The following is a 12,768-nucleotide window of genomic DNA, read 5'->3' as shown; positions in this document are numbered from 1 at the left end:
TGCAGTACTGTGCAAAAGTCACAGACCATTAATTAGTTTATTTCTGACTACTAGGTACAAACAAGAGTTTCCAAAACTGGAGTTCAAAAACCGATTGAAAGCTCCACACAAAGTGACTCCTAACAACCACCTGGAAGACCTGGCAGACACCGAAACTGCCCCCATCAGATAAACAGCACTTAAAGCTTTCATCTTTGCAAGAGAGGAGAAAAACAAGCTGCTTCAGATCTGAAAGCATCCACAGGTGTTCCTGTCCATCCTTCCACTGTGAGAAGACCACTCAGCGCTGTGGGTCTGAAAGGACGTGTAGCTGATCGATAAGAACCTCACTGAGAAAAGGAGACGGACACATCACAACAAAGAAGCTGAACGATGGACTGAGCGCCCCAGAGTCCAGACCTCAGCACCACTGAATGGGTTTGATTACTTCAGAAAATGTTCAACCAGCTTCTAAGACTGAACTTCGGAGGTGTTCTTTGATTCTTTGAAATACTGAAAGTGAGTCTCCTGAAAAGAATGGAAGCTGGAATCAAGGTAAAGAGTGATACAATAAATACAGAAAATTCTGATGTTACTTTCTGTTTAATATGTTTTCTGCTTTTTTCTTGATGCTGAGAAATTAGTACTTAGTGAGCGCTTTGCCTTGAAATGAAATAAATGAAGGGCTGGCCTCAGACCTTTACATAATACTTTACATGCCAGAAATTTGTGATACTAAGTTTTCTGGAACATGCAATTATCTGTAATTAAAAGAAAACACTGATAGCTTTACTCCTTATATGGCCAGGGCCCACCAACAGACCCAAAGTTTGATTACACTCATTTATAACCTAAGAACAGCTCAGCCAGTTTGCATTAAAATCCCAGTAGGCACTGAATAATCAGCCTTAGTATGTAATAAGTCTGAGATTTTAAAGGGTTAATTGGACATTATTTCATTGTTACATTTCCGTTCCATTATGTCAGTGAGAAGCAGTGGAAGGTAATGGACTTTCAGATTGGGAGCATTAAGACCGTGGGGTGCCATTTCAGACAAATGTCAATATGCAAATAAAAATGAATGCAAAAATTCTAAAAACAACTGTGTGCAGCACTTTTAGGAGGTGTAGATGATACTGCCACCAGAACAGGGTGAGCTGCCTGAAAATCCTCACTAAGCTGTGAGACTTATCGAGATGCTGATCGTCACTTTAATAGAGAAGTGGATGGTTCTACCACCTCCTTATTATCAGAAATTGCTGGAGAGCTTTGTATAATGCATCGCTTCAATAATTCAAAATAAGGTTGGACCTTTAAGGCCATGTAGTGTTTGTACTGCAAATCTTCCAGTCTTCTTGGAGAGTAAATATAAGGCTAAAGAAAATGATATGCTGGATACTAGACAGAGACTTATGGATTGCAATTCCAGCATAATATAATCAGAAATTGATGCAAAATGTGTAATCATATAACATCTCACCATATTATCACAATAATATAATAAAAGATGAGCTTCTGGGGGATATCCTGTTGGGGGCCTGGTTGTTGAAAAGTGATCTTAGAATAGAAAATTGTGTTCAACTGGAACATGTGCATAACATTACAACCATTACTAATGGACAGCGTCATGGAGGGGTATCTCACTTTAATGTTATCAGACACTGAGAGTCTTATAGAATACATTATTTCATTATTTAAACCAAAAACAAGTTCAGAATTAAAGGCAAAAGCATGTTTAGATAAACATGTATACGGCTTCCAACCCCCCCATAAAAGACGGTTGGAAAAGCTGAACCTTACACAGAAACTTATACATAAGTAGATCTGCACCTATGACAGAAAAATGGGTTGAAAATTCTGAAAGAAATGAAAAAAAAATCATCACAACAAAACCAGTGCACTGAAATGTAAAACCTGAGGGTCCCTCGTTTGCCATCTTTCATGGGAACCACAGTCAGTTATCCAAATAAAGCATCTGGGTGCAGCCTATCAGTGAAAAATGGGCAGAAAGGGGGCTTTGGACACATCCACACTCAAATGATAAGACATTATTTGCTTGAACAAATATTGAGTTATCGATTTTGGGGCTTATAGTGAATTTGAATTGAAAACTGTAGCAAAAAATATGGTTATCATTACACTACATTGTTACATTTTCACCACGTACACTTAAGGATGGAAACTGGTGGAAAGCCATATAACACGTCAACTGAATGAATAATTAATTATAGGGCTCACTTCATGATCATCACCATGGACAGGGACTTACTCATCTACAGATCATCACCATGGAAAGGGACTTACTCATCTACAGATCATCACCATGGACAGGGACTTACTCATCTACAGATCAGCACCATGGACAGGGACTTACCCATCTACAGATCAGCACCATGGACAGGGACTTACCCATCTACAGATCAGCACCATGGACAGGGGCTTACCCATCTACAGATCAGCACCATGGACAGGGGCTTACTCATCTACAGATCAGCACCATGGACAGGGACTTACTCATCTACAGATCATCACCATGTACAGCGACATATTCATCTACAGATCAGCACCATGGAAAGGGACTTATTCATCTACAGATCATTACCATGTACAGCAACTTACTCATCTACAGATCAGCACCATGGAAAGGGACTTATTCATCTACAGATCATCACCATGGAAAGGGACTTACTCATCTACAGATCATCACCATGGAAAGGGACTTACTCATCTACAGATCAGCACCATGTACAGCAACTTACTCATCTACAGATCAGCACCATGGACAGGGACTTACTCATCTACAGATCAGCACCATGTACAGCAACTTACTCATCTACAGATCAGCACCATGTACAGCAACTTACTCATCTACAGATCAGCACCATGGACAGGGACTTACTCATCTACAGATCAGCACCATGGACAGGGACTTACTCATCTACAGATCATCACCATGTACAGCGACATATTCATCTACAGATCATCACCATGGAAAGGGACTTATTCATCTACAGATCATCACCATGGAAAGGGACTTATTCATCTACAGATCATCATGGACAGGCACTTGTTGGCCTACAGGTCAGCACCATGGACAGTGACTTACTTGCCTATGGATCAGTTAGTTAAATCAGTTAAATGGATCATTTAAACACGTGTGCCATGTCAGCCCAATGCTGTTGTACCTTATATTCACTAGAACTTTGTTTTTATTGTTTATTCGGATTCGTTTCATTCTAATCTTAATGTTGAAGTGATCACGCAGGCTGGCATTTCAGTTCGTGCTCTCTGAGGTAGTCGCACAGATACTTTCAAACCAAATCCCTCATAAAATCACTACACACCAGACTTCCTCTGCTAAAACAAACCCAGCTCCAACAGAGCTGCCGAAGGCAGGTCACTGCAGAATTATTATTTAGAAGACTTAGAAGAACTGCAGACATGAGAGATTCATACTGAATTCAAATTATGGTTCTGGTCAGTAATCACTCAAATTACAGCATCTCCCCAGGTGATACTAAACCAGCTCAAATAAGGCTTATGCCACTAAAATATGGCCATTTTACGTACATACATGCTACAGAATTATGATCAAGCCCTCAGTTTGGTCCACTGCAATAAATCTGCCAGCTGATGACCCCAAATAGAGCATGACTGAACAATATGGGGAAAAAAAATTAGATCTTGTCGTTTTTAGGCTTTTTGGTAATGAACAATATACCCAGGCTAGAGAGATCAGCAATATGACAGTTTTTACAACACACAATATGTGAGGATATTTCTTGTTTCTGACTTGAGTTGGAACAGACACGAAATGAACCAGTGGTGCCACGTTTAAAAAATAGTAAAAGTACTAATAATATTTATTTCATATTTTACATATTACACTGCACTACAGCCAAATAATCAGAACTGTCTCAGCTCTCTTTGTGATGAATCGTGCAGTTGGTCAGTGTTCTAGAAGTATTGGCAATATGCTCAAAAAAGCATTTATCACAAAAACAATAAAAAATGTCATATTGTGCAGCTCCTATGGGTTAATCATGGGTTCCATGGCATCTGTGATGTGACTTCTGACCACTAATGACATTTTGGTTGTGGAATAACTGGAATTCCAACATCTCCCAGTGCACCACGGACAGGGACTTATTCATCTACGGATCAGCACCATGGACAGGGACAGTTAGCCTTTAATGCTGAAGTGGAGGCCGTTTTTAATGAACACTGTGAAACAGTGCTAGCAGTCAGGAAAGCCTGAGTTGGACTGTAGCTGACACAGGCACCACCCGCCATGACCAGCTATCTCTGCTCATGCCATGCCTGACCATTTCCCTCTAAAACATGCTCCTGTTAGCATCCAGCACCACCTCAGTGCCCTCTAGCAGACAGTACAGATACTCTAATTTTACAGGCTCCAACCTCAGTCTCCCTGGTAAAGGACTTGATTGTTCACTGGCAAAAACAAAAGCGCTGTAATTTTACTAAGGCTGTCAACATTAACATGTAAGCCCTTTTAACAGGCCATGGGCCCAAACTTCTATAACCTAAGAACAGTTTGCACTGAATGTCACTGTAGTTACTGAATAATAAGCCTTTGTATGTGATCAGGCTGGGATATTACAGGATTAATTAATGCCCCAGCCTTCTCCCTCGTTTGCCCATTCAATCCATCCATAATAGTGCAGGCTGAAGCTCAGCTGGAGTGCTGTATGTTTTTCCTGCTATAATCCATGACTGTAGAGCTCTCGCTCAAATACAGCTTTTAATAGGCTTTTAAACTGAAACCATCAGCACCTTCAGCAAACTACACTGGAACTACCAAAAGCAGCAGTCTGGTGGAGCACCAGTTCCCCTTGAGATCCTCCAGTGTAATAAGAATCCACAAGCTGAATGAACGAGAGTCTCTTAATCTTAATCACTCTGTATATGTGATATGTTTGAAATATGCACTCATTGACTGTATGTATACTATAGGAGACAGACACTCATTGACTGTATATGTTATATATAGATGAGACAGTGACTGTCTATGCATATACCGTGATTAAAACTGGAAACCGATCATTCTGTGGAAATCACATGTTGAGGTTCTGTGCTCACACAATGTAAATAATGCTATGGAATTACTGAAATACATTCTGATGGCCTGATCTTGTCCACTCATATAGCTATTACACAAAATAATGCAATTAATGAATTATTTGAATTATATCTTGGTTATTTCTGACTTGTAACTCATTGAGGAGAAAACATGTTTGCTGTTCTGTGATTTAATGTGAAAATAACAGCAGGAAAAGTTGGAAAGTGCAGAGTTGAGAATGTCCATACGGACTATAAATGTAAAGTACTAGGTAATAAATATTTAGAATAGCGAAACAAAAGAAGAATTTCTTAACTCCTCAGAGTTCATGTATAATAAGTCTATTATCTGATATCATTTTAATCCTAAGAGTATAAAGACTGAATGCTCGGAATGTTTGCTCTGTGCTTCTCCTGATCTGTGCTCTGTTAAAGGCTGAACAGATTCGCTGGCTCCTTGATGTGTGTGTGTGCTGACATGGAGTGTGTTTGTGCTGTAGAGGATCAAAGGCAGTGTGTGTCACTCACAGTGAAATGGACGGCGATAATCAGGCGCCCCCTCGGCTCAGTCTGCAGCGTTTCTGGACTTCATGCTGACCGCTCGCTCCTGAGAAAAGACAAAAAACCCAACCAGGCACTCAATATCACAGATTAGCCATTATTCAGCTGCTGCTGCAGCTTTTGTGCTTTTTACGTAACTCTACAGCAAAAATGTTTTATTTTGAGCCCAAACAGCAATAAAATACAATGACACATCAATTATATTTTGATAAACTTCTTTGTTTTGAACATGGGCAGTCGTGGGCTGGAGGTTAGGGAACTGGCCCTGTGACCAGAAGGTCGCCGATTCGAACCCCTGAGCTGACAGTCCATGACTGATGTGTCCTTGAGCAAGACACCTAACCCCCAACTGCTCCCCAGGCGCCATGGATAGGGCTGCCCACCGCCCCTTAGTGTGTATGTGGTGTTTCACTTCACGGATGGGTTAAATGCAGAGATGGAATTTCCTTGTTTGTGGGATTAAAAAAGTATCACTTAAATCTTAAACTAGTGAGCTTTCCAATCAAATGGCCGTCAAATCCTGCGCATTCATGATTCATTATTATTTCATTGAAACAATCAATAATAATTAATAACAATACTTATTGGCATTTTTTACCACCACAGACTCTGAACAGAAGAGACATCAGTTTTTGTTCATTTGTTTTTTTTTGTCCTCTGGTGCCTGTTAATAACAGACTAGAAACAAACTAGAAATAGTAAAAAAAAAAAAATAATAAATAAATAAATCTATGAAAATGTATGAAACATGTTCTGGTCTGATATCTAGCCCCGCAAATAGTGCCTGTTCTGCTGAGCTTTAAAGTTGTTTACATAAATGCTACAGATGTCATGTTGGCTCATGCTCATATGCTGCCCTGTCTGAGGCTTAAACAAGGCTTAAAGTACCACAGACCCTGAGCTCCTTCAGTGAAAGCAGCCCTGATTGAATCATCCTTGCAATAATGTGAGTAATGTACCAACAAATTCTGCTAATACACAACAGCACCTCTGTTTTACGGCGAGTGGGAGAAGAGAAGCTCCTGGGACACTTCCTCTATCCTCAAGTTCAAAACAAGATGTTATCTCAAGCTTGGTGATGCGCTAATTAGAAGTAGAATAAAAATTAAACATTTTGTGGCAATAAAACATAACAAGTACATACCCGCAACTTAATCTAATAAACAACAACAACAATAAACAGTCCATTTGAGGAAGGCATGTCACCATGAGCCTCTGCATGTGGTCGCACACATGGTCCCACTTCCCAAGCTACTCATAGTTTGTTTTATTGTTTATTTGGATTAGTTTAATTCTAATTTTAAGCTTGAAGTGATCGTCCAGGATGGCATTTCAATTCATGCTATCTGAGGTAATTGCACAGATACTTTATTCTTCCTATAAGAATCAGCCAGTCAAATCCCTACAAACCACACCACAGATATTGCTGAATAGACTTTTAAAAACTGCCGACATTCATACTAGATTAAAATCATGGATCTGGTCAGTAATCACTCAAATTACAGCATCTTCCCAGATGATACTAATCCAGCTCAAATACAGCTTAGGTCAGTAAAGTATAGCTATTTTACACACAGCAGTTAGATTTGACACAGAATTATCTTCAAGCCTTTCGCCGCCATACTTGGCTGGGTCTGCTAGTTAATGACCCCTGATAGAGCGTGACCGGACAATATGGTTAAAAATTTAGATCTTGATATTTTTAAACTTCTTCTTCTTCTTCTTCTTCTTTCAGCTGCTCCCTTTAGGGGTCACCACAGTGGATCATCTGCCTCCATCTTGCCCTATCCACTGCCTCCTCTACTTTCACACCAACCATCTCCATGTCCACCTTCACTACATCCATAAACCTTCTCTGAGCTCTACCTCTTCTCCTTCTACCCGGCAGCTCCATCTCCAACACTCTTTGCCCAATATATCCACTATTCCTCCTCAACACATGTCCAAACCATCTCAACCTGGCCTCTCTGGCTTTATCTCCAAACTGCTCCACCTTCACCGTCCCTCTGATCTGCTCATTTCTAATCTTATCTTGATATTTTTAAACATTTTTTGTTAAACAATATACATGGGCTATAGGGCTATAGGGCTATAGGGCTCAGCAATACGGCAACATATATCAGGATACTTCAAGAAATTTTCACAATACATGATATGTCATGACCTTTCTTTTTTCTGGCATCTGCTAAGTGGGAACAGACACAAAAAAGCAGTTGCGCCACATTTTAAAAGTATATTATTTTTTATTAATAATATTTTCATTCCATATTTCACACACTATGCTGCACTAAAGCCTGTTACTCGGAAGTGATTCAGCTCTCTTTGTGATGAATCTTGCAGTTGGTCAGAGTTCTAAAGATATTCTATATACAATAGATGTATAATAACGATGAAGCAATAACAATAACAACGTCACAATGTATGATACGAATAAAAATCATCATGATGTCCAGCCCTTATCGGTGGATCATGATTTTAGAAGCGTCTGTAGTAAAGACATTTTTGGTTGTGCAATCACTGGATGCCAACATCTCCCAATGATAAGGCCATTGTCTTTTTTTATCTGCTGCTACAGTTCAGTTTAACAAATACAAACAAAATGTTATCTTTCCCCCAAACCAGTTTCTGTAGATTCAAGACATTTTTAACACATAAAACATGCAAGCATGAATTTTGACCTCAGAGTAGAGAATTGTTTTAAAGCTTCAACTATTTGTACTGTTACAGCCGCACTGATAGGTTAGTGTCGTCTCTCTGGTTGTGTCGGCTGTGATGTGAGTGCAGACCGTGTTGCGGGCTGGTTTAGGCAGAGCGTGGGCTAGTCGAACACTCTTCACTCCCATAGCCATCAGCGCAGTTGTATTTAAACGGTAACCATGGCGACCTGGAGCCGTGCATGCTAAACCAGGCTTTGCTTTAAGGGTTTCTAATGCTGAGAGGGACTCCGCTGTTCAGTATGGCTAGCACAGGCGAACAAATACAGCTCCAATTATTGGCACCCTCAGTAATTATGCACGTAACTAAAGAGTTTACAGCGTACAGCTTTCATCACCACTAGTTGTGATAAAAATGTATTTGATTCTGAGGTAAATTAAGTGGTCCCCAGACGTTTGATGTGACGTCCTTTACGGCGGTCAATTTTATACCTTTGCAACCAAAGACAGCCTGCAGTACATACTGGCAATATCAGGAATTTTCATCCAAAATCTCTCAGTATGACTTCTAAAAACAGCTTCACGGCAGCTGAGAATGAAAGTCTAGTTTTGAAAGTGTGAAAAATGAGTCTATTTCTCTTAAGCTCACGTTGGAGATTGGACATTCAATGTTGTGCACATTTGCCAGGCTGTGAACTGCTCCAAACTCCCCTTATATGCTGTTCAATGTGTGTTTTTTCAAGCAAAACGTAACTGCCCTGTTGCCCGTGGACTGTCCAAGTGCCCCCAATTGGCCAGTGTTGACAATAATGGTGTCTTTTTCAGCCATTCGTCAAGATTTGTTTCTGCATTCGGCTCCGGGTTCCAGGAGCTTTAGTGCTCTTGGATGCCCTCTCTGACGCAGTAGGTACTGTACATGTACGTCTATGTTCAACAAAGGTTTAAACTATGTAAATGTACTCTCAAAGGAAGGACAGTGGTTTTAAGGTTCAAATATGCACCATAACCTTCACTCTCAGAAATAAAGGCATAAAACTGTCACTGAGGCAGGACCTCTCCTGTCAGTGTGGTAGTACAGTCCAGGGTACATCTCAGTACCTTTATTCAGGGAAAATAATTGTACCATAATCCATTAACATTATATTTTCTAAGCTGCACTGACTCTCCGCACCCAGCTTCATGTCTAGGCGTTTTATTTTATTGTTCTGTTTTAAAACATTAGGTTATGAAAATGTACAAATTTGTAGTTTTCACCTTATTTAAACCTATTTTAAGTGAATAACTGGACCTTTAAACCACTGTTGTACAATGGAGAGAACACTTTCATTGTTTGTACATTGATGAATGAAAAATTTACCTGCACAGAACCTTTATTTCTATGTTTATTTTATAATAATAAATAAGTAATAATATGTATTATTATGCCCTGCGATGGACTGGCGACCTGTCCAGGGTGTATTCTGCCTTCCGCCCGAAGACTGCTGGGATATGCTCCAGCACCCCCCAGCGACCCTGACGGAGAAGTGGCTTGGAAAATGGATGGATGTATTATTATTTCTGTTTTTTGCTTTTCAAAAAGCATTGCAGGCTGAAACACTCCATATGTTTCAGGATGGGTGAGTGGGGTTACACTGCTGTAGGCTAATAGGCGTAGATATGTAATTATGTTTTTGTGACATCATAAAAACAGTGAATTGAAAATAGACTGTTCTTGCTTGGTTTCCATATATGGCTTGCATGGAGTGGCATGTTTTGAAACTTCAACAATATTTACATGCTACACCAAACTCCTAATTCAAAAAAGTGAGGAAACTTTTTCCATTATATGGGCCTTTAAAAACCAAATATAGACTGGAATTAGGCCTGTAACTAATGTCCAGACATAAATCTCACAACCTTTAAGCACCTTTATACTCTCTCAGCTTAAGTGTGAGGTTTACTGCAAAACTTATCCAGTATAAATATGTGCCTCATTAATTTAGATGCTGTGAAAGTTCTTACCTCACAATTCTTTGCTCATTTATCCCCTTCCCTCTCACCCTGGAGGATAAAGATACACTTGCACTGGACTGTGATAATCATTCACACTATATATGCTTTATGTAAGTAATTCCACATGATATTGCCAGTCCTAATGCAATAAATAAGCATAATATGTCCAGAAATATCCAGGCACTGTAATTAGTTACAGCTACTTAAAGTGACACCCTCATTCAATTGCACACTTACAGTTTGTATAAGCTGACCAATAAAATTGACCAAAAGAATGAGAAACTCTGGAGCAGCCACACATGAGCCTAAGGCCACCGTGCACAATTCCAAGTGTGGCACAGGGATTATAAAGCTCACCAGCATTGGGCTGTGGAGCAATGGAACTGCATCCTCTGGAGTGATGGAGCTCCGTCCAACCTTTGGGGTGCGGAGTGGAGAATTGACCATCCAACATCAATACCTGAACACACTCAATCAAATCCTCACAGCAATCGTTCAACATCTAGTACAAAGCCTTCCCAGAAGAAAAGAAGCCGTTACCGCAGCCAAACAGTACAAAGTCCTTATTAACACATTTCATTTCAGAGGAAACGTTGACCAGCAGGTACCTACAATTTTTTTCTATATTGGTATTGTGTATTCTATGTAGGTATTGTGATATAAACCGAGTCTGTTCTACAGTTTCTCATTAGACTGAATGAATAACAGACTCTAAATGTAGGTATTGTGATATAAACCGAGTCTGTTCTACAGTTTCTCATTAGACTGAATGAATAACCGAATCTAAATGTAGGTATTGTGATATAAACCGAGTCTGTTCTACAGTTTCTCGTTAGGCTGAATGAATAACCGACTCTAAATGTAGGTATTGTGATATAAACCGAGTCTGTTCTACAGTTTCTCGTTAGGCTGAATGAATAACCGACTCTAAATGTAGGTATTGTGATATAAACCGAGTCCGTTCTACAGTTTCTCGTTAGGCTGAATGAATAACCGACTCTAAATGTAGGTATTGTGATATAAACCGAGTCCGTTCTACAGTTTCTCATTAGACTGAATGAATAACCGACTCTAAATGTAGGTATTGTGATATAAACCGAGTCCGTTCTACAGTTTCTCATTAGACTGAATGAATAACCGACTCTAAATGTAGGTATTGTGATATAAACCGAGTCCGTTCTACAGTTTCTCATTAGACTGAATGAATAACCGACTCTAAATGTAGGTATTGTGATATAAACCGAGTCCGTTCTACAGTTTCTCATTAGACTGAATGAATAACCGACTCTAAATGTAGGTATTGTGATATAAACCGAGTCTGTTCTACAGTTTCTCATTAGACTGAATGAATAACCGACTCTAAATGTAGGTATTGTGATATAAACCGAGTCTGTTCTACAGTTTCTCATTAGACTGAATGAATAACCGACTCTAAATGTAGGTATTGTGATATAAACCGAGTCCGTTCTACAGTTTCTCGTTAGACTGAATGAATAACCGACTCTAAATGTAGGTATTGTGATATAAACCGAGTCCGTTCTACAGTTTCTCGTTAGACTGAATGAATAACCGGCTCTAAATGTAGGTATTGTGATATAAACCGAGTCCGTTCTACAGTTTCTCGTTAGGCTGAATGAATAACCGGCTCTAAATGTAGGTATTGTGATATAAACCGAGTCCGTTCTACAGTTTCTCATTAGGCTGAATGAATAACCGACTCTAAATGTAGGTATTGTGATATAAACCGAGTCCGTTCTACAGTTTCTCATTAGGCTGAATGAATAACCGACTCTAAATGTAGGTATTGTGATATAAACCGAGTCTGTTCTACAGTTTCTCATTAGGCTGAATGAGAGTTTTAGCATCATTCTGTAAAGCTTGCTCAATATCCTCAGTTATTTCCTCAGTCATTGTTGGTTGTATATTCTTTCATTTTATGGTGCAACAGAACCACATTTGGTCTAGACAGCCAGTAAGACCGCTTAGGTTTGGGAGCGCACCAGTGTCAGCAGTTTTTGGATAAATATTGCAGTTATGATGTCTTGGTGTCCAGGGCATTCACCTCTCAGCCTCCAATCTTTCTCCTGAGTGATTATTCCACACTGCAGTATTCTGTCACACACAAAACTCTTATCAACTGGCCACAGAAAGAAAAAAATACTTTTAATGGAGTGCAGAAGGCAACAATGTACTTATCTGACATATTGGATCAGTACTGGCACAGATGTGGATCTTATTAAGTCAACCTGAAATCATATAGGATTTTTACCTGGTCATGTTTCTGGTCACACAATTTATCAGGTTACATCATTTAAAAGACAAAATTTTCGTTCCTTTTATAATCCATCCATCCATCCATTCTCTAAGCCGCTTCTCCGTCAGGGTCGCGGGGGGAGCTGGAGCCTATCCCAGCAGTCTTCGGGCGGAAGGCAGGATACACCCCGGACAGGTCGCCAGTCCATCGCAGGGCAGACACACAGACACAGACAGTCACTCACACCTA

General features: G+C 39.8%; 1 protein-coding gene across 1 annotated transcript in view; it reads right to left on the bottom strand.

The window, feature by feature from the left end:
* The window catches only part of lrfn2b (leucine rich repeat and fibronectin type III domain containing 2b), a 246,055-nt gene that overhangs the window by 96,164 nt on the left and 137,123 nt on the right, over positions 1-12,768 (bottom strand). The window contains exon 3 of the mRNA XM_017724849.2: positions 5,587-5,665. The gene's annotated coding sequence lies outside the window, so the exon portion shown is untranslated. The remainder of the gene's footprint in view (positions 1-5,586; positions 5,666-12,768) is intronic.

The sequence above is a fragment of the Pygocentrus nattereri genome, chromosome 4, assembly GCF_015220715.1.
Source record: "Pygocentrus nattereri isolate fPygNat1 chromosome 4, fPygNat1.pri, whole genome shotgun sequence".
In the NCBI taxonomy this organism is placed as follows: domain Eukaryota; kingdom Metazoa; phylum Chordata; class Actinopteri; order Characiformes; family Serrasalmidae; genus Pygocentrus; species Pygocentrus nattereri.
Note: the sequence above shows the minus strand (reverse complement) of the source record. Positions and strands in the feature narration are given on the sequence as shown.